The 27686-nt window shown below is 38.4% G+C and overlaps 1 protein-coding gene across 14 annotated transcripts in view; it reads right to left on the reverse strand.

The window, feature by feature from the left end:
- TENM3 (teneurin transmembrane protein 3) overlaps nt 1–27686 on the reverse strand; it is a 594796-nt gene that overhangs the window by 407106 nt on the left and 160004 nt on the right. For 10 of the 14 annotated variants that reach the window (XM_088056018.1, XM_088056027.1, XM_088056026.1 and 7 more), the window contains exon 1: nt 2765–2796. The exons of 3 other annotated variants lie outside the window; for them this stretch is intronic. The gene's annotated coding sequence lies outside the window, so the exon portion shown is untranslated. Of the gene's footprint in view, nt 1–2764; nt 2838–27686 lie in introns of those variants that run through there. One more of the 14 variants, XM_088056019.1, reaches the window with a different exon arrangement.

Below are 27686 nucleotides of genomic sequence, written 5' to 3' on the forward strand. Positions count from 1 at the left end.
CAGGTGATAAGCATCACATTATCACTACATTTACTAGAACAGAAAAACCTAACAAGTTTACATGTATTCATTTAATAGAACAGATTCTACAGTAAAGTTATTAAAAGAAAATAATATTATATAGATGTATTATTCTTATTAACAATCTCTAACGTGTAGTACCAGTATAGTACAAATCAGCCTCTAAATCTTACACAAGCACAACTTGCGTAACATTTTGAAAAAAAAATTTTAAGGTTTTGCTATAATAATTTTGCTCCATAAGAATTTTATGTTCTCTTGTATGCTGACAGAGAAATGAGTTTTCTGTAATAGAAATGCAGCATTAAATACAGTATCACTATAAAAATAAGAGCAGTTCTGACCTGAAGCCTTAGCATCTCTGGTCCTTTAAGTCTGTACAGCACAATGCCCCTTCACAAACAGCACCTGATCTCCAAGTTGCTGGGCACTCTCAGCTTTTATTGGGCCCAATCCAAAACTGATGCAAGTTAGTGGGAGATTTTCCATCAATCTAGAGGGGCATAAGTCTGCACAATGTTTACTAACTTTAACTGAAGGTAAAGGTTCTGACTATCTTACTGAGCCAAGCCTATAATCTGTTAATTGTTGGGGCTAGGAGATGACAAAATTTACTTTCAGGTTATTATTTAATTTTCTAATATTTTATGGGACTTTTATAAAACAGATGTTTATTAAAGCGGTCATTGTGTGTTCATTTGTAACTTCAAATCTAGTTTCTAGTAATATATCCTTTTAATCTCTTTTTTTCCTTTGAACAGAGAGTAATTACTCCCAGCTCTAAGAGATTTGACTGAAGTACCAGTCTTAAACTGCTAACTGGATTATGAATGTTATTTTGGTTTTTCCTCAAAACGTATGAAACAAAAGAATCTCAGAAGAGTCAAGTATTTCTTATACCAAACAGTATCTTTTATCTCAGTGATCGCTCCACTGAACCCCTTTCCATTTTTAATCAGATGTATGCATCTAATATTTCTGTACTGTTGGCTTTCTTTTCTCTCCCCTAATATACTACAGCATTGAAAATAACCCAGCAAGTTCAAAATAGCAAAGCTTCAGAATTGTAAGGTAATACTTTTTCAAACCTGTCATATTTTTCAAAATGTAATTGATACAATTTTCACGTATATTCATACTTACATAGGGACCCTTCTTCCAGACTATTCTTATATTATATAAAAGTACAATTTATGAAAATTTTTCCCTGCATACAGTATAAAACTAATCTCCTAGATGTGAGTGCAATAATAATTCTGAATAGCACTTGGATTATTTTAGAAGGGAAGAGCAGTGGTATTTTCAGAGTGTCTTCAAGTGTTTTACAATTAACTTTTCTGTAAGACCATAGATGAACAACATTTATACTCCAATATACTCTTTACTAGATTGAATTTTAGGATCTACACATTCAAAGAATAGCTCTATAACTCTTCAGTGGTATGCCTAAGGAAGTTTATATAAAATGCAGGGGTAACAGTCAAATAAAACCAAACAAACATTGAACTAAGGCTTAGCTTAAGAGACACATGATATTTAGAAAGTACAAAAATAAAACTGTTAAAGGTCTTGTATAAAAATATTTTAAATCTAAATATTTAAAGGAGCCTGCATCTACATGATACCTTATGGAAACTACTCATATTAAAAAACTTCTGTGATCCCATCAAGATGGGAGTTTAGGTATGTAATCTTTTTGTTGTTTGCTTAAATGCAACTTCATAACATAAAACTTGCAAGTCCACAGAACAGTGGATCTGCTTACTACATACATGTGAAGAAAACCTTCACCAGACATCAAAAATATTTGGAATTTCGCGTGGGAGACCACCCCTTTCTCTCCCCATACTACAGTGACATACAATTTCTTTGGTCGCCATGCGTTTTCGCTGCACAGCAATAGTTTTCACTATAGTTTACTAACTAGAGCATTACAGACGCGAGCCTCAAAAACCCCGTCCTTTAGCAGGAGGGCAGGTAGAGCCCCGGTAGCAGCTCTGGAGCACGGACCACCCCGCAGCTGTCACCGCCCGCCGCCGCTTGACAAACGCGCTGCCCGAGGATGCCGGATCCGGCGGGAGCGCCCCGCGCCCGCACACCCGAGGTAACAAACACCAAGTTCCAAACCCACCAGAAACTTGCTCGCACGAGCTTTCGCGTCTCCGCCCGCGCCTCTACGCTCACCGGACAGGAGCGCGGACACTTCCGTTTATCTTCCGAAAGTGAGGATGCCGACTTGGGAAAGCACCGAAATTGTTGTGGTGCCCGATGCCACCGCCGCCCCGCGCCGCCGGGAGCGCGCTCAGCCCCCCCAGGAGCGCGCACACCAGCAGCCCCAGACCCCGCTCCGAGGCCGCCGAGGCCAGCAGCGCTGCTGCCCGATCCAGTCCCCTCCCCCCCCCACCCCCCGCTCAGTTTTCCGCCCGGCACCGCGGAGTTTCCACGTTAAGTTGCGTCCACGACCCTTTCCTCCAGCTCCCCCGCGCCCGCGTAGCCCTACCTTGGGCCGCGCTCCGGCCGTAGCCGCGCGCCCCGGGGCGCCCCGCGACTCCCGCCCACAGCCCAGCGAAGGTCCCGCCGCCAACGGTGCCACCGTGGGGGCGCTGGGGAAGGGGGGGACGGAGGGCCGCAAAAACCTCCGCCGGCCCCCGCGCACCAGCCCCAGCCCGGGCTCAGGGTAGCGGCCCCGGCTCCCCGCTACCGGCCGGACAGCCGCGGGCGCGGAGCGCAGCGCACCACTTACCGCGGGCACGCCGCGAGCCTCGCCGCCTCCGCGCCCCGGCAGCAGCGCGGGGGAGAGCGGCGCACGCCGGCACTTTGTCAGGCCGGGCGGGCGGGAGCGGAGGGCGGGCGGGAGCGAGGGGAGGGCCGGGGGCCGGGCCGGGGGGAGGGCCACGAGTTGCTGCCCGCGCCCCGCGCCGCGGGAGCTTACGCACCCCGCGGAGCTCACTCTCCCCTCCTCCTCCCCCGCCGGGCGGGCAGGGAGTTTGGCCCCTCTTCTTGCGGGAGGGGAGGGCGAAGGTGCGCGCACAGCGACGCGCCGGGCGGGGGAGGAGCGCGGGGAGGAGCCGCCGCCGCCACCAGCACCTACTTTCTTCCTAAGGTGGGGGACCCGGCTGAGGGCCCCGGTGCTTCCCCGCGCCGCCCCGGGCCGGGCCATGACCCGGCGGGCTGTGGACGCTCAGCCTGCTACCCCCCCGTCCCCACCGCTGCCGTGGAGCGACGTGGCGCGGCTCCCACGCTGAGCCTAATCAGCGCATCCACGACGCCGGCGGTGATTTAGGGGTCATCCGCGAGCGGCACTTCAGGCTGATGAATGGCTCTTGGCCGCTGTCTGCCCTGATGAGGGTGTCTGCGTGCTCCTGATTGCAAACACTAATGAACTTACACGGCTCTGCTGCGCGTTCCCTCCACCCGGCGGGGCACGAAGCATCCCTCTGCTGCATTTTGTTTTCCGCGGGGACCTATTTATTTTTAGCAGGGGAGGGCAAGAATTTGGGGAAGTAATCCGCAGCTCCCCGCAGCACCGCACCGCGCCTGGCCAAGCAGAGCCGGCGCCGCGGGCAGCCCGCCCGCCGAGGCTCTTTGGCGCTGCCGGCAGCCCGGGTGCGGCGCGGCCGCCCGGCAAGGCCGGAGGGTGCCGGAGGGTGCGGAGGGGCTCCCCGGCCCGGCAGCCCGCCCCTCGCACGGGCACCCGCAGCCCCCCCGCCCGGCCTTTCCGCCGCACCCCGGCAATTTTCGGAGTTGGGCGGGAGCCGGCTGCCGAGTGACCTGATTACAGCTTAAACATCTGCTTTTAAAGCCATTTCTCCGTGGTGTACAAAGGCGCTTCTGCTTATTTTTCTCCCTGACTCCTCAGCAACCTCTCGGCTCAAAGTAGTAGCTGTAACTTTTCACATACTGAGATGTTACCTACCTACCTATCTAGGACCGCTCTCTTTTTACGCCTTTATCCTTCCCTTTTAAACTCAAAGGCGTTTCACACACGAGATGCGAAACACCCGGAGAAGTCAGACAGATGAGCAGCTTTGAACGTTTAGCTGGCTAGCCGCTGCAGTACTTTGATTTTCCTAACTTTATCCACCACATCTCTGACTCTGTAATGAAAGATGCACGACTGTGTTATCTTAAACGCTCCCAAGGAAAATCCCTATATTCCTCTGTCCTGAAATAACTGGAAATATCTCCTAATCATAGAAACGTTACTGCAGATGTAACCAACAGGCATTGCGAGGGGGCTGTTTAAGATCAGTCCAGCAGTTTTCTCTCACATGTCCGTGTTTTACCCCTGTGTTTTTCTTTGTGCTTGTACTTTGCCGGGCTCGACCCGAGAGACAAGGTGCCTGGATATATAAACCGATTCGACAGTGCTGAGGTCAGCATGTGGGAATTACAGCAGGTACAACACACACAGAGCCAGCATCACACAGCACCGTTATACAGCAAGTGCAATAGAAAACCATAAATGTTTCAAGCCTTTTTAAGTGTACAGCCAATGTGTAATTCATAATATTGAGCATACAGAAAGAAAGAAAACAGAAAAAGTACTTTATAATGGAAATGACGTGTCTTCATCCTCAGAAAAGTTGTAATAAAAGTAATTACATTTAAATACAGGTTTGCAAAAGTATTTTGAAGATACAACAACTAAACCAGTGAGAATGAAATGAATACTGTCTACTGATTTTGTGGGTGGCTCTGAAGTGGCAGCATTTCATTTCAAAAAGTAGGAGCCAGAGACCTCTCCAGAGAGAGAGTTCTGTGCAGGTAAGTGCACATACAATACAGGTAGAACTGGAATCATCATGACCTTGTCCTTCAAATAAAATATTCTACAAAGGGTTTAGCCCTTATAAGAAAGCACTCGAAGTGCAAAAATGGGAATTGCACAAAATTTATTGTTACAAAATGCCTAATAAGCTAGCCACACAGGAACAATCAACCCTGAATTTACGCCAAATGCTGCAATTGTTGTTGCATATTATACAAAATAGCATTTCTGCTAAACTAAAAGCAAATCTTGTAGACTCAGGGTTTTACAATTTTTTTTGGTTTTGGCTTACAGTGCTAACACAGTATTTAAAGTTATGTTTTGCAAATGCGAATTTGAAGCTCCATATTTTGCAGTACTACATGCATTTGCAATACCTTTGCTAAATCCATTCATCTAGTACTAATTTGAACTTTTTACTGCCCTCAAATACACTGAGTTAAGATGCTGCTTTATTATAAATAGAAAGATAACCTGCCTTCCTTGTGCAAAGCCCACTGGATAGACAACAAAAGTCAACTACTTATTGATATACATTTGAAGTTCAGAGGAAGTTATTTTGGTACTCTTAACTTGGACAGCATTGCAGTGGCATTACCAGGCTTACCAAAATTTAATTAAATTTCAGGCTTCAGAGTTTAAGTTAATTTGAAAAGTGCGCAGGCACATTTGAGTTAGAGCTTTGTAGGAAACTATCTGCCTAATGTCAACTATTAAATGTGACTAAACTCTCTAAAATCACACGGCAGTCATGCCTTACTCTTTTGGATTTTTTGGATTTCCAGTAAGCTCACTACTTCAGTACAAATAGGGTATACGTTCCTCACCGACTTAGAGTTTTTTTTATTTTTAATTTTTTTTCCAGATGGGTCTATCAGTAAATCTTTTTGGATGGTTGGTGTTACCGAGAGGAAAGAGCAGGATGTTCTCTGATGTGAGACAAGCCGACTCCTGCACTAATCTACCAGTAACTCCAAAAGACGACACACATTCAAGACTTTGTCACGTTCTTTGCAAACTTCCTAAACTGTTCTTAACGTGTCCTTCGGTACTTAAACAGGAACTCGGGCTTTGCCAGGCTTATCGGCACTTTCTGGTTCCAGGACTCCAAGCTCTTTAGGACACTCGCACATCTGAAAAAAACCAGATCTCAAGATCTCTGCATTGTCAGAGGTCCTGGATCTACAGCTCATGGAGGAAGGAAATCTTTCTAACCATCCATTTTCCTTCGGGGTAAGAGTCAAGATGCGCTTTAGTGCAGCTAGGTAGGGATTGCCTCTGCGTAACAGAAAGAGCTAGCAGCATTATCCTGGCTCAGGATACTTCATAATCACAACTCTAATTAAAAAAAAAAAAAAAAAATCCTCCTTAAGTCCTCCTTTCGACTCAGTCTTGCTGGTTGGTCATCACATGGCAACAACTGTCCCGATGAGTTCGCGCGGTCAGCTCCGCGGCTCCTGCTCCTGTGCAAGCCCCGCGAAGGGACGGAGTTCTCAGCCGCTGGAGCGGCCGCTTTCGAGCTGCCGGCGGAGCCGCCTCACTGCCCCGCCCGGCCGAGCCCGCGCACCCCCCGCTCAGCCCCCGCGCCGCGCCGGGCCAGGTCGGGAGGTGACCGACCGGCCGCGACCACGGTGTGCGCTAAGCCCCGGGGAGAACCGCACCGCTCCTCGGTGGGAACGCAGAAACTTTGGGAAGAAGGGGCCGCCCGTGCCGCCCCGGTGTCAGGAGGAAGCCCCGGTGCGCGGGGGCGCAGTGACGGAGCGGAGCGGCTGCGGACACGGGGAGCTGCGCCGGGCTCTCTCGCTCGGCGGGAAGGGCTGAGCTGTCTCGCCCTTCTCACCGGCAGCAGCAGCTCGAGAGGCACTTTTTCCCCGAGTATCGAGTTGCGGTAAAATTGTAAAACAAATATTCTAATCTGATCACTGACAAAGCCATAAAATTAAATAGCTGTCTGCAGAGGGAAATATGTCTTAATTACCTTAATTAAAGCAAGATAGGGCCTTACACACGTTCGTTTTGATGCCACTAAATGTACTGATTATCATACAAATCAACCTTTAAATGGGGGTCATGCTTTTCCACTACATTAGTTTGTGTTCCACTGCATAAAACAAAGCTATATGGGAAGCTGACCTCTGGTGAAAATGATGCACTTCAGCTGCACGAAACTGCTGACCCTCTTCATTGGGTCCTCGGGAAAGAACCTGAAGGAGTTTGCATACGATTTGGAATACAAAAATGCCTTTCATATTGTGTTAACACTGCATTAGGAACTATTGCCTGAGCTAAACTTATGGCCTTAAACCGAAGCACATAATCATTTTAATCACCTTGTATTCATAAGTAGGAGCCATTATTGCCATCATTGTGTGAGTTAGTACACAAGGCCATGAAAAATGTAAGATTTGTGTTTGCTGGTATAACACTTCCCAGTAAGGGAGTAACTATCCATATTTTCCTTTAACAGGAGGAATGCAGAATATTTATAGCAATTCAGGAGTCAATATACAGTCCTTATATGTACATACAGAAGTTTATGCAATTAAGTCACATTCAGAATTTATGATGTTTGCAATAAGAAAGAGGCCTTGTTTTACCTAAGCTTCATAGTCATAATTTACATTTTTGTTTTCCTTTCTAGCTTTCTAGAGAAAAGACATATTTTAAAAAAATAATAAGAAATTCCAGCAGAAAATTTTTCAGATTTAGGAAATGTACAGAAAAGATGATTTAAAGAAAAGCACTTTGCATGAGCAAAAAAAGAAACCAAAAGTGCTTTTCTGTTGTCTGGTTCTTTCCTCTTCTTCTCCTGTGCCATGTACTCCTTCTAGCAGAAGACATCACTAACAAATGCAGTCTGGGAAAAATACCTCTCTAACCAAAAGCTCTAATAGCAATCTGCTATTTTATTGTGATAATTTGGATGTTAATTGCTCTGACGTGCCAAAACAGAGATTTCATTAAAATACTACTAGTTAAAAAAAAAAAAACTTAGGCTATTAGTAGTAAAATATGTTGTATTCAAGATGACTGCTTTCATTCCTGGAAGACAAAAGTTCAGGCAGTGGAGTGGTAACAATCTGTGTTTGTTCCTTTCTGCTCAGGAGAACTGTTTCTAATTGATCTGGCATGGAATTTAGTTGGAAATGTGTATGTTGCAACCTAAGCACAGTCCCTGTATGCTTTGTAAAGTGATCACCATATGGGCCTTATTTGAAACATTTGAAGGTTTTAGCTATTAACCTTGTTTAAATTGTGCTGTAAATTCAACTCTCTGAGCTGAAAAATATATGTAACTGTGTGTATATCTACCGATACATAAATCTGTATGTGTCTATATGAATACAGACATACATACAGACACATATATGAATAAACACACATCTACATCAACAGCCATATATACCCACCAACCATTTTGGGTATCATGAACATGTATTAGCTATTTGCATATTATTTCCTATTAATAAAGGTACTAGTTACATATTTAGAAAATCTGCTGAGTGGAAATATTGTACTTAAACAGACATGGCTGATGTTACAGTCATTTTCTGTAGATGACATTTTAATATTTGCAAGTATTTTTGCATTCATTTTTTGTGAAAAAAATATGCCCAGATCTATTTCCACAGATCAGAATATTTTTTAACCACCATTCTGATGTCATAGAGATTTAAATAAGAAAGCTCAGATAAACTAAGTTCTTTCACAGAAAACTCTTAGGAGACAATGGTTAACTGTGATTCCTTCAATGGTAGGGCCAATCATCATATTTTAACCCTAAAAATCTTAATAGTGATTTCTTCTTCTGAATGTAAAATGAATAGCTAGGCTTTGTTACAGGTAATAGTGCTAAATTATGAATGCTGATGGTCTTCTTGTACAGCCTTAAATTACGTTGAAAAAGATACAGTTTCTTTAATTAAAAAAGCTGCACTGAACTAATCCCTCTAGCTGAAAAAAGAAAAGTTTTAAGCAATCTCTTTCTGCTCTGGGAGAGAAAAGCAGACAATACCATAACAGATCAGAAACATAAGCTATAGTGTGCAGCCAGGAGCACAGCAGGGAACTGAATACTGCTCCGACTGTGTCATTTTTTAATCCCCCATCCCAGTTTTCCCCGTCTGACCTCATGCTGAGATGAAGTTATCACAGAAGACAGCTTTACTCTTACCAATGAATCCAACCCTGGGTCTGTATTATCCTCAGCAGATCAAAACACCGCTTTCATCAAATAGCATTATCTGCATAAAAGGCATGCAATTGCCTGATAATTTCACCCAAACTACGCTATTCATTTAAAGGACAAGAAGAGAAATGTAATTCATTCCTTTTTTTCCCCCTGGAAAAGCTAACTTATACTTCACTCATGGGAACTTTTCTTTTTTTAACATGAGATCTCAAGAAGAGGTCCATTAAAAGTTTCCCTCTGGTTTACAATTAATTGTTAGAGTACCCCTGTGCTGTGTGAGTGACACAAGTGTAGTTATGCAGAAAACTGGCAGGGAGAATTCACAAAGCTTGCTGTAGCCATGATACTGATTCCATTAGCCATGGTCCTGCTAACCCTAATAATCAAATCATATATGGCATAATTGTAGCAGCCTACAAATAAATAGTAGCTGAAGGTGTTTACAGGACTTTCCTACAAATGGAAATTTGAAGTCTAATAATTTTGCCCTCAGAAAGGGCTCAGAAAGGCTGCACCACAAGATCCTGAAATATCTTCACTAATGCATGTGTTGTTTATAAAAAGACACGTACATATATTAAAAACTCATGCTGGTGCCTTGTCTTCCAGAAAGGAAAGCACACAATACTATGGCTCATTGGTTTTACTGATATACACAAACCATTAAAGTCATGACTGAGGTGGGGCAGATCGCTCCAAGTGAGTGCTGTTACAACATCTCTTGTACTTGTACTGTTACATGTACTCTGCTTGTTAAACTATTCTTGCTATTTGTCTGTTTGTAAAGGGCTCGTGCATATCTCTTCCACAATACAAAACCCCTCAAACCTAAATATAATGTGTTCTTTTTTAACTTTGTTTTTGTTTTCTAATACTTGTTTGAAAGAGTAAAGATACTTTCGTGTTGAAGTCTTGTGTTTTCTATGTTGTTGGGAAGAGGTTTACTTGTTTCTTGAATTAGAGTGTTTATGTTCAGCACCAGAAATGAGCGCTGATTTGTATCTGGCAGAAGGAATTCTCTCTTTCTTTTTCTAATAGTACAAAGGCCTTGGAATGTCCTGGGACTGCAAATGCTAAACTGAGTACTTGTTGTGGCCTAAATATTGCCTACTCCATACAATGACAGTTACTTTTCTTTGGGACCACCGGACAGGTACTGTCCTCTATTCAGAGGATAATTTTTTTTCCCCAGCATGTCTTTGATACTTTTTAAAACAGGAGTTCTTTGAAGTGGCTCAGAGGTTTGGAATCACAGGACTTGCCTCAGAAGAGCTGGATTATTGAGCCTTACACAGGCACATCACACATTTACCATGGGGCCACAACCTCTCTGTGTACATACAGACCCTACGGAACTTTATACTATAAAAAAAACCTGTTAAGTTCACAACTTTCTGTGTCTTTTCAGCTTCAAGACAGAACCCTTTATTCCCCCGATTTCACAAAAGCTTTGAATGTTTCAGTGCTTCTTTATAAAATTAAAAAATATAAACATATATATATTCACTTTCCCTGCCAAGTGTTATCTTACTTTTTAATGGAAACACTTTCCTATCATAATTTATGGAAGATTGTGATGGAGGAACTCTGAATGTGAAAGCTTGTGTCCTTTATCCAGCTGTATGAGCTAATCAGAGAAAATAACTGTGGTTTTCTTTTTTTGCATAACCACTTCTCATATATTCTCAGAACATCTCACTTATGGCAATATAAATGGTGTATTATTATTAAGGATTAATGTGTGCAACTATACTTGGGTTTGGATCTGTGTTCATCAGCATTATTTCTTATTTGAACATTGTTTGTAGGTTTTATTATGTGTTTCCATGGCAATGGAATGTAACTTCATACTGAAAGATTACTTTTTTAAAATTATTTGTTGTGGTTGAAATGGCTTGTACCCCTAGACACTCATACCAAGATTCTTGTGGGAAAGAAAAGAGCATGGGCTAAAACTGCTGATTCCCTGTTTTGATATGGTATTATGCTACGTATATTGATATAATCACCTGTATTGCCCCACAGGCTGTTAGCAACTACGGGGTCTTCTTTCTATTCCTGAAAAGCAGGACAACCTGAAGATGGAGTAATTTAGGAAAAGGAAGAGTGAGAGTCAGAACATAATATGTTAGCTGCCCTTCCTCCAGGCTTCATGGCTCCTTCTTACCTACAATTTTGTGGAGCAAGGGCACAGATAAAGGGGAGGTCAGCACTAGAACCACACCCCTGTACAGGTACCGTGGATGAAGATGGAAGAGTATGGTAACTCCTAGTTTACTGGGTAGAAATCTCATTTTAATCCTTCCCTCTGTTGCCAGTCCAGTGATACCATGGCAGCCATAACCAAGAGTTCTGTTAATATGGCATGTTAACTGCATCACAGCCTATCAGTCTAATCTTCTAAAAAGTTACAAGAAATATAATGCAGAAAGCCAATCCTCTCAAGAGAGATTTTCATTTAGGAAAACCAAGGAAGTAAGACAGAAAAGCACTGATAAATACAGACAGCAATCAAAAACTTTGGCACAGATGCTAATATTGATGCATGTGTACAACCTTTGTTCAACCACAACTCAATTTTTTAAAATTTATGCTATATCAGGATGTACACATTATCCTCATTCTGCATTTCCAAATCTTTTTTGCTCAAATGTGTTTATTTATGGTTTAAAAGAAGTTTGCAACACATTAAAAATAGAGGGGTTTTCTGCTTGTTTGTTTTAAAAACTGAAATAAATGGAATTGAATATACAGAGTTCTTAAAACACTAGAAACTAAATATGGAAACTCCAAATGTTTTCTGTGATAATTACACACACACACAAAAATTGTCTAAAATATAATTCTGACCTCAAACAGCAGTTCAGAACAGAATTGACTTCAGCCATTTCAAGTGATTTAACCTTGAATTCTACAATATTCATCTCAGATGCAGAACATGACTTCCAAATGCACAAACACCACAGTTTGACTGATGTACTCTGTACTCTTTTACATATTTCACCTCAGCATTAGAGAACCACCAACAGTTGATACAGTTTTGAGAGTGATACAAATTTGGACTTCTGTAGTCCCTCCCATCATACACTTTCAACCACCTGTTTGTGTTTTCTTTCAGTTGTCTATTAAGCACAACATATATTAGTTGAGGTGATGTCAAAACACCTACAACTTCTGGATATATGAGTTCTTTTCCCTTTTTACCAGAATTTAAATGTAGAAAAACAAGGAGGATGACAACAGTAAACACACTTTTGCATTCTCTAGCTTATTTTCAGCTCTCATCTCCTACCATAGCAGTACAATATTTGTGCTGCTGATCTCATGGCAGTATAATTGCACAGAGCATGCCTGATTGTACATTTCTTCTCCTGAATTATATTGGATCAAGATCACATCTACAAGAGTCCATTCACCAAAGCTTTTAATAGAAGACAAAATGGCAGGATCTTTTAAAAGCCAAAATTGTCATCAGACCATTGAACACCTATGATGTGTTGATGATATCACAGCAAGTCCCTGAATTCAGACAAAAGAGTTGAATCTTAGAAAAATCTAAATCCCAGTTCAGCACTAAGGCAAATTCTAGCATTTGCCAACTCAGAGAAAAGCTGTACCATTCTGTGAACAGGTCTTACAACAAGGCAAAATGGAAAAGGAAATAGTTCTAAGTAGCTTCATTTTACAACATAAATCTTCTTGGAGGCTTTCTAAAGCACACAGCTATAGTTCCTCTTTCTTAAATATTCAGTACTTCTAGAAAGTAGTGAAACCCGTTGCATATGCACATTGTAAAAATATAGCTTTTCTGTTCTTACACCAGTCATAAAGAAATGGAAAATTATAAAGAAGCAGCAGAAGAAATCTATAGCTTATGTGCCGGCAACACTAGAGCTCTGCATTTATATTTTTTCATTATAAAATAAATAGTTCTAAAAAAAATCTCAGAACAATAAACTTGTAGTGTCTGTCAGAAAGAATTATATAATGGAAATTAAAAAAAAAAATTAAAAACACCTATTGATTCAGTTTTTATGTAGCTTATGACTTTCTCTAGTATTGCTGCCAAGGCTGTATTTGTACAGCCTGCCACTTTGGCCATTTTGGGTACTGTGGCAATAGCACTTTCTTCCACTGGCAGCTTCTTCTCTAGTAGCAAACTTAAGCTACCCAACTTCATTTTAAGGATCCTCCAATTGCCCTTTTCCATCCTGCCAGTCACCGCTTTCTTCCTGTCAAGAGCTCAACACCCATGTCATACTGGCATATGATACCAGCAGCTGTTGCCAACTCCTAAAATTCAAAATGCTCTCTGCCTTTTTTTTTTTTCTGCCCTCCCATGATTCCTCTCATACTTGGGAGAAACTTTTTGTAGAGATTTTCTTTCCCAGGCTAAGTTCAAAAAGCTTGGACAGTATTTATGATTGTGCTGACCAGTACTCCTTTTGCTGCTGTGCTGCCATTAGCTGCACTGCCTTGTTGCTTTTGTTTAATGCTTAGATGGTAAAGCTCCCTGGAAGCAGGAAAAGTCTTTTTCCATTTATGCTACATCTAATGCAGCGTGTCTGAGAGCTCTCACAGTCTGAGTGCTCATTGAAGCCATGGCAATACAAATAAGTAACATCACTGCCAATAATCAAATTCACACACCACTTCCTTCGGTAATTTGATAATAGGTTCTGTGTCTCTGCTGATAATATTCCTCATTTTTCTATTTTCTATATGTGTAAGGACTACTTTGACTTTCAGGAAGTGCACCTGGGATGTGTTAATCCTCAAGTAAATTCCCAGCTATTTTAACACATATACTTAGTGCACCCCAAAATAAGATGTGATATGCAAATAGCAGTGAGATTTCTATATCCATCAATAATCAACCAATGACATTAATGATCAAGGCTGCCCATTACAATGCCCCTGTAATTCTGTATCCAGCTTTTAGATACAAGGGTATTCTAATGATCAAATACTTAGTTTTTGCAGAGGCCAGTCTTATTCAGAGGAAAGGTAGTTAATCAGTATTTAGATTTATCCCCTACAATCAGTAGATTTTGCCAGATCTTCCTTACTCCATGCCACCAGAATTACACACTGAATAAGAAGGGGCAGGACTTTGATGATCCCTGTGGGTTCTTTCCAACTCAGGGTATTCTATAATTCTACGGAAACATCACCATTTCTGTCACAGGCAGCTCTGTGCTACTGTGGACATGTTTTAGTATTTTACATAGAAAATAAACCTACTGGGGCTCAGAATTCAAACTCTAGAATTGTTTGAATAGCACAGAAATTTTGTGTGCCTAATTTGAAACCCACAAGTAGGCCTGAGACAGAAAGCAGTGTGCTGCACAGCATTGTCAATGTTTCTAGAAAACAACTAGCCCAGTGGAGCCAACTGTGAACACTGGGCTTGAGCTACTCACCCCTAACCACATAAAAACCTTTAGCAGATACAAACTGATTGCTGTGCTCTTCGGGTGACATGTTCCTTAACCAGGAAATCACCTTTTGCCTTGCAATCCATCACAAACATACAGTAATATTTTTCAACTCAAGGAGAAAAGATTCTAAGAAAAACCCATTTGGTACCAACTGGTGATTCATTTCTACAGTGGGGCCACTCTGTGCCTGAGGCAATTGCTTAATTAAATCATGTAACACCACCACAGAAATAATATTTTACAGGCATCCACAGCTTGCTGTTTCTTACTTTTAGAATATAGTTTTGCAAATTTTAATATTAATTTACTTTATTCTTATAACTTATGAGAAAAAAACCGAAAAAATTAAAAACTTGTTTGATGGATAAACATTATCTCCCACAGTAAGTACTAAGAAATTTTAGCCTTTGGTCAATAAATCTTTATCAACTAAGAAATTTATATGATGGTCAACTAATGAAAAGAAAAATCTCTCTATTCTCCTATTCAGTTTCAGCTGTCAGTTTCTTTTAAATGCTTAGCTTTGGAATATGTTACAATGAAATAAATATCAAATTTCAGTTTGAAACACCATTCTTAGGGGAAAAAACCCCTCAACCAAATCTGAAAGTAAAATGCTAACCAAAGTTAAACAATCAAATTGAAAGAAGACTTTTAATTTTTTACTTGGGGTGGAAAAAAAGTTAGCATTAGCAAACTCTTGACACTCTCTTTCCCTGGTAACTTTATAACTCTCCATTATTCTGTTTCAGTTCTACTTGAAACAGTCTTCTTCTCTCTTTATTATTTCTGTTTGGACATCAGACTAAATCAGTGATCACTCAGTCAGCTTCCCTGAGGACATTCACTGGGTCTCCCCAAGTACATCCCCTCCTGTTCACACATGTCAGACACAAATCCACCTTACTCAAGCTCTGGACTTTTTTCCACAGCTTTGTCCACCTCAAATTCCTCTTAATGCTCTCTCATACTTGCAGTACTCTCTCTTCAGTTTTACACTTTAATTGACCACAGGAGATGTGTGGGCATCGGCTCACTAAAATATGACCGTGCTGGGACTAGCAGACAGACTACAGTTGAAAAAGAAATCTCTTTTTATTTTAAATTCCATTGCTCATCATCAAGTGTCCTTTTAGAAACTAGGCAGAAGGGCTGAGATGAAATTTTTTCAATTTTTAAATAAGAAATACATAGTTCAGACAGTATCTTCAGAAAAGTCATCTTCCAAAGAAGACACTTCTTTCCCAGCAGGGGACATTATCCAGTCCTTAGCTCCACTGTCCCTCTTCACTGCTGCTGGTTGTCAGGTGGTAAGGTTTGCATTAAAAGAAGTTTCTGCAGTGTACCAGTATCAGTGAAGTGATTCAACTTAACCTTAGCTCTTTGAGTAGCCCTTGTGGCATCATTCTAACCCATTTAATTTAAAATAACCAGAAAATGAGTGGAAGATTTTCTCAGACCATTTTAGCCGTCACCTGACTACACAGAAGTGACTTAAACCCAAAACAAACCCTTCCTAAACAGGAAAAAAAAATAATCTAGAATAAAGAAACAAATGAGTGAACCAATGCAGCTTAAGAAAAAACTAATATAAGTTATTTCAGAATTTCAAGCACTTAGGTTAGAATAAAATTGTATGGCTTTACTAATCTAATTTTGTACCAGTTACTAGTTATTTCACTTGTACTAGCAGCAGCTTTAAAAAAATACTTAATAAAAACCTATCCAAAAGTTATGCTGAGGAAAGAACGAGTTTTTAAATTTACATTGCCATGGCTCCATTAACTATTTTTCCTACTTCAAAACATTTTTCCTAAGTTTATGGGAAGGAATTAGTCACCTTTCCTTGTTGCCACTGTATAGAAATGTCAGTTACAGCTGCATGACTTTCCATCAATGCATGAATAACTCATGTTTGTGTATTTTTACAGTATATATTACCATTTTATAATGAAATGCTAAATATTTTACTGGTATTTGTATTTTGCTGTGATTTGTACTGAGTACTGAGCACTTGCCATGTTTCTATTCACTAGAATATTTTATTTAAATGAATTTTTAAAATCACCCATTGCTTAAAAACAGTATTGTTATTTTGTACACTTATTGTCTTCCTTTCATTACTGTGACCAACATTTAGTCTGCTATAGTGCAATATCATGGATAGTGTAGGACTTTAATCCACCTTTTATTTTATAAATTAAGAACAGGTTCTGGACCTCTCTTCCCTGGAAAGTATCTCCATTTTAACTGTGTCACCAGTTGGTGAACTTCTCCCTTACAGAATAACCACTTTGCTAGTAAGTTCTCACCAATAGTTTTATTGCATTCTTTTCTCCACTCTGCTACATCTGTTCTTACCTGGATATCTTAAATTTGACCTACTGTCCAGTATGATAACTAAAAAAAAAAAAAAAGAAAAATGATACACACAAGAAAGTCTTACTGAATCACTTCTCTTGATGTGTGATTTTTTTAAAATCTGAAATTAGCTGCTAACTGGAATTATATTGTTGTACTTCACACTACACAGAACATAGGATGCTTGCTTCCATGCTCATAGCTAAAATATGGAGTGTGCCTCCTTGTCTCCTCTTATGTTAACACACAGCTATGATCACCCATCAGGCAGGCTTTCAGCACTTAGAAGTTTAAAAGGCTAGAAGCCTCTCAAACATACATTGCAAGTGCCATGCTTTGGTATTAATAAAACTCAAGATCTACTTACAATTTTCGCCCTCTAATTATTCAATGTATTTGTCATTATATATGATTTTTGTTTATTGTTTGAATTTCTCACAACTTGCTAAATGAAAATTAATGAAGCATTGTCCTTGCATATTCTTTGTAGCAGACATTAGGATTTCATCAATAAAATATGTGATTAAGAATAAAAGTTTTCTGTCATCCAAAAAACCGAATGACAATATTTTTTTTTTAATTTTTCCTTACACTTGTGTTTTGTGTGAAATCCTCTTTTAATAATACTATCAACATTTGGCCTAACACAGATTTATTTTTTAAACCCTGCATATATCAATCCTAACATTAAAAAATTATCAAATTCATTCTAAGATTTTCATTAGACAATAGGGTCTTATATTTTGTACAAATGTGCAGTTTCTTCTCACTGTCAGGATCCTCTGCCCACACTGACATTTCCCACAAAGAAGACCAATTAATGTCCACTTTTGTTTCAGTTATTGTAGGACTACTTAATCATGTTCCAGCCCAGAGATTCTCTACAATTTCTTCTCACCCTCCCCTTCCACAGTATGTTAGCACTGATGAAATTTTCTTTTGGTATTGAAAATTGAAAAGATGACTCAAGAAATAGTAGCCTAAATCCTCACTTTCTCACTCACTAAATCCTAAAATTCTCACTTTCCTAATCCTAAACTCTCACTTTCTATTCTCACTTTCAGCAGAGGGTCTTACACAACACCCATCACTAAATTGTCTCATCCAATTCTGGGTCGAAGTGCTGCCAGGCTTTTGGGTTGACCAAAATTTTGTTTGGTCAGATTTTGTTGACCAAATCCAATTAAAAATTCATCAAAGTATTATTCTCAAAGGCAAAAGTCTATGTAAGAGTAGAGAGATGTGGTTCTGAAGATGTGCTCATATTTCACAGGACAAGAAGAGGCAATACTTTAAAAACAGATGGCCCCAAAATCAAGATATACTGTTCATTCACATCTATAATTTAAAGCAAAATCCTATCATCTGGCTTCAAAAGCCAAACGACTTTGCAGCTACCAAGGTGGATGTTTGGGTAGTTGTGGTGGAGGTTATAGAGATTCCAGAGATATACAGCAAAGCACAGATAAATGATATGTGCAGCCAGAGTGGTGTGAAAAAATTCATTGGCTTTCTGTTGTTAAGACTGATAACAAGCCTTTCTTTTGATGCTACTTGTAAAATACCTTCCAGAGAAGTTCCTCAGATAATATATTTTAACAATTCAATCTGAGGCTATAAAGACATGTTTTTTAAAACATCCATATTCAGATAAAATCCTTAGGGGTTTTTTTCCCCCCCCTGGGCAAATGGTCCTGTATACTGTTGTTACTTTGATCAGGTGCTGACTACAAGATATAAAACATTGTTGTTGGTTCCAGATTAACTAACCTGGAACAGATTCCCAACTGTTAAATGCTGACATGCAACTGCAACAGCACCATCTGTGTTCAAAACCTACTTTATAGATGTAATAATAAATATTGACAATGGAAATTGTAATGTAAAAAAAAATTACCTAGTAAGAAAAACTGTAGGTCATATCTCAGAAACAAATTATACATTGATCACGTCCACTTTTTGAAAGATCCAGTGTTGTAATTTATGAGTTCTGAAATAATACTTCCTTTGTATTTTCCCAATTGTTTGTAACTTGATTTGAAAGTGTCCTGGTGACAAATATTGACAAAAACACTCCTCACTCAGGAAGCCCCTCAGAATCAGCAGGAAAAATGATAGTACTTTTGTGGGATCATTGTACCTGAAAAGAATGAATTGGTATCCTATGATGGCAGAACTAAGGGATTCTCTGCATATCCTGACTTCCAGAAATTCATTTTTACTATCACAAAAAACAGCTTCATAGTTAAGCTGGAATTTTTTGTACTTAACTTCCACTCAAGGAACAGAAAGAAATGGGTACTATGTCCCAGCACTGTTAGCTATTTTAGAAGGTTCGAGCTGCTTTCTGTGATTGCTGCCTCTCTAAAACCTACAGAAGTTGTTCACAAAACTAGATTAAGGCAGATGAATAATGAGTAGACATATGTAAAATAGGACATGAAGTTAGAGACAGCCACTCTAAATAACTGACATAACACAGAAAATCTGAGAGGCAGAGCTAAAAACTGGAGTCACTTTTCCCTACCAACCACACTATAACTACACATACTACTAAAGTTAAACTTAAGACTAGTGATGACTGCCATTGTGATGGAATTATCAAATCAAAGATGGTCATATTTCCTTATAACCTTAAACTTCTGCAATTAGAGCTCATCAATATATCCCATGTATATTTTGGAAGTTATTCTTAGGGGGGGTTTTTTTATAATCTACAAATTTATGAACTATCACATCTGTTCAAAGCAGTTCTGGAAGTTGCAAGTGACTTTAAATACATGGTTAACAAATTAACAAAAATAATATAAATAACTCTCGTGAGTTTTTTTTCTTTTTAACCCTTTGCTTAATCTTTTTGTTTCATAATCCAGGTATAAAAAAAGTAAAATTGATCAATGTGTTTCTCTGCAGAAGAATACATACATGAGCAAACAGATTTAAGTGATGCTACTGCACTGAACTTGCAAATCTATGGGAATGCACAAAAAGGGATTTTGTCCATTTCCCAAAGGCTTAGCAGGTAGTGTGTTGCAGTGAGGTTTCCTTTTATGCACGTTTAATTGTTTATATAAATACCCTGTAACATTTTTTTTGTAAGAGTGAAGTGTTATGAACAAGACAAACTAAACTACATTGCCAAATGAAGCCACATTTGTCAAGAGAAACCCTCCTGCATTTTGTGATACATTATGCTTTCATCACACCTGTTTATAAATCCACTGATTCACAGATTCAATAATTTGTGATTGTGCTTCCAGTTTTTAGTGAGAAATAGTCCAGTTGAACAGCATAATTACTTACATCTCTGTCACTTCTGACGTCATACTTCCTGCTTTAGACACAGCTAACCTATCTCTGTCATCAAAGGATGGAGATATCTGTATCTACATAATCTATAATTATTATTTCTTCAACAATTATTTGTGAAGTTGATGCAGAATTTCTGCCCAAATGACTACAACTATGTCATGAATATAATTATTAATTTCTCCCAATATACAAAGAAAGATCCTGGAATATAGGTCAAACCAAGGAGTCTCACTATTTAGGAGAACACACCCTCCCTTCCCCCCCAAACCCCATGATGATATTATCGTTTTATTTCCTATACTGGTCTTTTCTTTATGTTTTATTTAAAATGTTAATGGAGTGTATCTGCAATTCAGATAATTTATCCTTAAGTCACTGTTCTCCAGAATAATGCACTGTGAGCACAGTAATACACAGGCAAGTCCTCTTAAAGAACATGCATCAATTCTCTTCCCTTATGAAGCACACTGCAAATGCCCTCTAACAGGGCACAGCAGCATTACATAAATCATCTTATATGAAAAATTAACATGACATCAAATATTTATAAATATTAATGTGTATGTTAATATAACCAAAGCTGTAACAAACAATCATAACCTTGCCAAGTTTCTTAGGACAGGCGCCGCTGATAATGATATCCATTATCTCTGGGGGAACGCGCAATTATGAAAGTATACATGGGATGCTATATTGTTATCTGCTTTTAAGTTCATCCATTAAACACTCCACCTCACACTGGATGTTAACCCTCCTCTTAGCTCTTTGTCAGGTACTATTCTAAGTATTTACACATCCATTTGAATGAAAGATGAACAACTCTTAAATGTGTACGATTTCCCTACTTCATTAACATATGCATCTAATTTCATATCACACATTCCTTTACTCTATGGCAATCAGACCTTATAATGTCTGATAGGCACCTAGGCTATCTGTCTGTCTATGCATTTATCCCTTTGTCCTGTGCATAGCATAGCTCTCACAGGAATTTTCAAACCCCTTTGGTTTATCTTTTACCATCCTGCATTTATGCTATTATGGTTAAAGCTATGATACTATTTCCAGTGGAAATTTAATTTTTTCTGGATTAAAAATCATTGCATAAAAATTAGATTCACACCTAAACATAAAATACAGTAGAATATATTTCATCATAATCAAATTTGATCAGTTGCTTGGAATTTCAAGTGCTTTTTATTATCACCGCTTACCTACCATTGTAGTGACAGGAAATAAAATTTTGAGCCAACACCACAAAATTAACCATGTTTCTCCAAGAGACAACACTGAAGGTTTTGCAGCTGTGCTTAGCACACCTGAAAAAGAGGTGATGACCCAGAAAAATTCTTTAAAGTTTTAAGGTTCACACCTGAGGCTAAGTGATGCTGATTACCATTTACAATGAAGTCTTCACCTGAACTGAAGTTGTGACTCTTTTTCAATACATAGATTTAAATACATATGAAGACTTCTTCCCATTACTTATTTTTCAAAGATCATAATAAATACAGATTCAGTAAAACCAGCCACTGAAATACTAAATGCTGTGAATATCCTTTATCATCCCAGACAAATAAAATCAAAATAAGCATCTTTACATAATAACATTCTCTTCCTTATGAATATTACCAGTGCTATTATCAAGTGTGAATACAGCAAAGTCCATTTTAGAATTGTTTGGGAAAACTGGCTTTTAAACACAGGCTTAACAGTAATAGAATATTGCTGTATTTATTTCACTGAGGAGCCAATCAAGGCACAGAGAAGGTAAAAGACTCACCCAAACTGGGGGAAAAAAGGTGTCTAGCTCAGCCAGGCAGCACCTGGAAGCACGGACTGCAGTGACACCATGTCCAGTGCTGCTTTGTCGCACAAACTCAATGTCCTCCCAGAGTGGTTACTTTTAAAGGCTCATCAAAGAAATGCACATAACTTGTGCATGATGGTTGAATATCAGTCTAATGATTCATCTTAGGTTAGCAATCTATGCAATCTTAGATAAGCAGTCTAATTTTATATTTAAAAACAGCAATATTTTTAGAATCTGGAAAGCCAGCAGCTCCTAAGGGAGAAAGTGAAAGGTGCTTGCTTTTTAAGAACTACCTGGGTTTGGATCAGTCACTTAAGTCACTTAAGGTATGTTCTCAGTTTCACATTGGTCACTCTGAAACGAAAAAAAAAGCATGAAAAGAAAACCAAGAAGGACTTTTTTTTCTTTTTGGGGAGGAAGCAAAATAAAATAAAAATACCTAGGTTTTAATGAAAACATGGCCTGAGGAATTTTGCCATTTAAAATAAGAACATGGACTGTTTTAATGATTATTTTCAATTCCCTTTTTCATTGGATTGCCCAGTGTAAAATAGGGAAAACAATCCTTTCTATTACATTTGAAACCAGGCAAAACCAAAAACTGAGCCTGAATTTAGAAAAAAAATTACAAAGTACAACCTTTTTTTTTAGGGTATTTGTACCTTTAAATTTGTTTACCAGTTCCTAAAGGAGAGAGTAGTAATAATCCTAAACTATCCAGGGAGATTTAGGTAAATTTCTTTCTCTCTCCCCTTTACCACTTCTCCCATTTATTCACTTATATTTTTAAGGAATGGAGGTGTAGTATAAGTTCAGGATTTAAAGATTTTGATTCAGTTACAGATCTCTGGAAAAATTAGGGTTGTTTTCCCTGAATTTTATGGATTAGTGGGATTACTATCAGTTTTACCAATATAAAAGCTCATTTACTTTTTTTTTTATAGGAATACTTCACAGTTCATGCCATTTGAATTTTTTATTATGCATTAAAGTTTAAGGTATAATTATGTAAAAATAAACAAACTTTTTTTTATAAGATCATTATTCATACACCTTATGTTTTTAAAATTGCAGGTAAGAAAAATAATTCAATGCACATCTCAGATTAATTGTATTATATTGGTCAACCTTTAGCACATTATGAATAAAAGTATTTTTTAAATGAAAAAGAAAGCTAAAGAGTAAGTAATTATGTATCAAATGCAAATCATGACATAAAGTATACAACAGCTTAGGCACCAAAAGCAGCATCTTGTTTTCATCTTTGTCTCCTGCTAATATTTGAGTCTGCCAGATTATTTGCCTTTCTGATATTACTACTTTTTTGTTATAACCATGCAGTCATATATTTATAATTAATTCTTTTTCTAAAAAGGGTGCTATTAGTGTATCTGTAAGTTAGATGCAAGAGATTCAGATTTCAGAGCCCATGCTATCTCTCAGGATCAGAAACCAACGCTCATGGAGTGTGAAATACAACCCCTTCTCTCACACAATGATGGCAATCTGAACAGAACCTTTTTGCATACGCAGCTTTAAATCTCTATTTATGAAAAGTCAATACTTGTCAGGTACAAATATCACCCTTGACTGAGGTTAGAAACCAGCACTGTAGTTTCCCCATCACATAAAGTCAGCAGTACAGTTTTTCTTAATTACTTCTGTAGTTCCTACCCTTTCTTTCAAAATACTGAAAATGGAGAGTCAAAACTCTTTGGTGATTTAAATATAGTATTTAAATATAATATAAACATCTAATTCTCACAGAAAAACAAGAGAACTTGGATTTGGTAGCTCCCATATGTTCCTTAGTTTTGTGAAAGGCTAACATCCAGTTGAAATTATTTTCTCTGTATCATAACAAAACCAAAAATTGCATTATATTCTTTCTTTTAATCAAGTCTCTTTTAATGCTAGAGTCCTACATAATAATTTCCAAGTGAAGAAATACCATATTTCTATGTACTCTATATACATGTTCATTAATGCAGACATTTTACATAAAGAAATCCTACTTTTACATAATATATACCGCCAATATTCTTGTACTAATATTGCCCATGTGGAAATATAAATGCTTTATCTAATTTTACTGATAATATTCAATATTTTTCTTACAAAGACTGATTGAAAAAGTATTAATTTAAAGAATAGAGATTAATTAAAAATTGGAAATTTACTTTTAAAGAAGGTTTTGATCTTTCTTACTGATGCAGTGATGATTTTTGAATTTCTTATTAATTTCCCTCTGAACAAAACTGTGTTATTTTTAAAAATATCCTGTATACAAACTACATTTTTAAAAAGAAAAGCTGAAAAAGTGATAGCTAAAGATACACATATTTTCTGATCCTTCTGCAATCTCTTTTCATTGTAGTGTTGGAAAGACCAAAGCAATTTTTCATACAAGTGTGCACAATGAAAAAAAATACTGAAACTTCCTTCTGAATGAAGACCTCTATTAAAAATCCTTCAGAAAATTCTGAATGAATCTATGAAAATGAAAATGAAATGAAAATGAATCTATGGACTTAAAAGAGAATAATTCTAGAATACATATCCTTTTCTAATGTGGACTGTGGTACCTGCATGACTAATTTAGTTATGACAAGAAAACAGGTTATTTGAGGCATGAGGAGAAATATGGATTTCACTTCAATGAATGGAGAAACAGCTGGTCTTTGTGCCATAGTGGATTTTACTCAAAAACCAGCTAAAACTGAGCTCCGGAGGGAATAAAGGATCTAAGGCTGATGAAAACTAAGCATGTTACCAAGGTGACATACTTCAGCTTGGTGGCACAGCTGTACCATTATTGAAATATCCTTACTCAAACAACTTAGGGTGTGCTGTTGCTCAAAAGACAACCAGCTTTCTCCACCTGAGAGACACTAAGTTGATGTAATTGCTAACAGAACATCACAATGGGCAGAAAAGGATGTGTGTTTTGCACCATAAGGAATTAGGATTGGGATGAGAAAAAAATTATGAAAAAAATAACATTTTTGATACCTTCCTCATATTATAAACAAGCTAATATTGTACTTCCATATAATTACATTCCTAATTGTAAAATAATACTTATGAAATTCTTAGTGCCAAGGAACCAGTTTCAAAAGAGAGAGTGTTTTCAGAGAGGCACAGATGCCTTAGTCATAGGGTTACCCAAAGAAAGGGAGATCAGCAGTTTATCATCTATAAGGCAGAAGATTTATTCCAGAAGAGCTGGGAGGCTGGACATAGGCAGTGAGAGACCTCAGTTCCAAATAAGAGAGCCAAGGGCTGTACTCCAGCTGATTAAAGTCCATGATACCAATCTCTACTCTCTTGCTAATAATAGTGTTTTTAAATTTTATCTGTGGCATTCCATTAGCACAAGAACTTTGTTAGCCATAAATACATGGTTAAGTAGAGGTTCTAGGCTTGTACACTCAAGGAAATAGCAATCAGATAAATTAAATGAGACAGGATTCATGTATGTTTCTTCCTTGATGGTTTCCAGTTTCCCTCTTTTTTTTGTCAGTATTTCTTAAAATTTTTCAGGCCTCAGACTTACTCAGGTAACATCTAATATCATTCAGAACTTGACAATGGTTGGTGTAAGCATACATTACAAGTCATTTTGTGGATGAGGATCTTTCTCGAGGCACCCAGAATGAATCTTAACAGTCACATTCCTGCCTATATGCGATCAAATAATTTGCTGATCATTTTTTTGTTGGTCATAAAAGGCAGCAGATAGTAGAAACAGTGCAGAGAGCAATATAGGGGAATTCTTTCGAGATAGTATTCATGAAGTTAACATGGTTTTAATTTCAAATGGCTTAAAATTAAGAAAGTGAGGTGTTTTGTTTTGTTTTGATTTATTTGTGGTTTGAGTCATATTTACCTCCACAGCATGACTAAGATTTTTCAGCAGATTGGAAAGGAATGAAAAGGATAAAGAATACCCAAATTTATTTGAGTCTCACTTCATCAATGTTAATGACATTTCACTTCTTTCCTTTAGATCTGAATTTTTCTTTTGTAATCTAAATCCATTTTAGCACTAGAAGATAGATTAAAAAATTTTCATTTGAAAAGCATTTATCACAGCTATTGCTGACTCAACCCAGGGAAGGGCACTGCCCTTCCTCCTGCAGCAGAGATGGTGCTTCAGGAACAGTGAGTTACCCTGCTGAGATGATGAGTTTCTGAACAGCAGTCTCCATCAGCCAGCCAAAGCAGCTAGCTAGAGTCCGGATAGGAAAGTAAACAGAAGTATTGGGAAAAAAAAAAAAAAAAAAAAGAGGGGAAACTAGATTGGATCTAAAAAGCAGCATTAATAATGCATAAGAGGGAAAATACACACAGGGAAATTTCTTCCGAGCCCAGCTATATTGCCTAGTGACAGACTCATTGTTACAAATACTGCAGAATTTTCCCCCTGCTCCAAAAAGGTCATAGTTTAAGTTTTCACTGCAATCTGAAGTAGGACTATGTCCATATTTCTCCACATCAGCCAGCAATAGTAATGCTGGGAACATGGAGGGGCTGTGGCAAAACCAAGGGCAAATTCAGCTGTTGTGGGAAAAAAAAAAAAGCTACAGGCTAGGACTTGGGTGACACTGGAAATGCAATTCCTGAAAACTTGGGAATCTCTGAAGTGTAGGGTTGTCAAAGACCCTTTAACAACAGACAAGCTCTTTTAGGCTGTACACAAAAAGCATGTACTTAGAGGAGCATAAGTAGAAATGTAGAGTTTTAAAATTGCTGGAGAAGATCCATATATTTAAGAGTTTTGGGGAAGAAGTGAGGCTAGCACGCAAACTTCTGGCTTACAGGATCACACTCAACCCTGCCCTTAGGCTCACTATACATTGCCTGCACATTTGCACAGAGATTACTTGAACATCACTTAAAAATTAGTACTTGCCTCCTTTACAGCCGCCTTCTACAACATTCATTACCTCATGAGTTTCAGGAACCATTTGTGACTTTAAGCATTAAGATACTGTAACCGTGGCTTTTCTGCTGCTATACATGCACCAAAGTGCAAGAATACTTCTGTCACTTTTCTGGGACACTCATAACCCCTCTGTCTGGCCATAGAGTATCACACAGAAGCTTGATAAAATGGTAGATGTGAAAGCTACATTCAAATCTTCATTTGTGCAATCATAGGAATAAATTAAATAAATTAAATAAAATTAAATTAAATACTTTCTATGCCTTTTCAATTATTTTTTTCCCCAGAACCATAGACTGGGGAAAGGAAAACAGTTCTGAAAGTTTTGCAGTCTCAAAACTCATGAAAACCCTGTTCTCAGCAGACCTGTAATGCATCAATAGTACAGTGTTTAATCTCCAAGCAATTTCTCAGTGTCTTGATGTATAAACTCGATGCGGAGATGAATAATTCTTTAGGTGCTGAAATCTGTTGAGACTATGTTGAGCCTTAACAATTAAAAATAATTCTTCTGGTGGATGTCCAGAAGCAATTTGGATCTCGAATCAGTATTGTCTTTATGCATATCACAGCACAAAAGTACTGTAAAAAAGTAATTTTTATTACAAAGCAATAAACGGCACCTTTTCCCTAATGACCCTGACAAGTAATTTTCTATAGATTTACACTTGAGATCCCTGCATGAAATTCTTTTGCAATCAGCATAACGATATACAAACAGAGAAACTCAACATTTCTTTCCCCTAAAGCTCAGCTGCTTGAAACGCTGAAGTTGTGCATGGAGCACTGGTGCTATTTCTCTATGGTTACATCAGATTTAACAGTGC

The sequence above is a fragment of the Pseudopodoces humilis genome, chromosome 6 (genome assembly GCF_049639895.1).
Source record: "Pseudopodoces humilis isolate 2021_Gansu_Grassland_sample_001 chromosome 6, ASM4963989v1, whole genome shotgun sequence".
NCBI lineage: Eukaryota > Metazoa > Chordata > Aves > Passeriformes > Paridae > Pseudopodoces > Pseudopodoces humilis.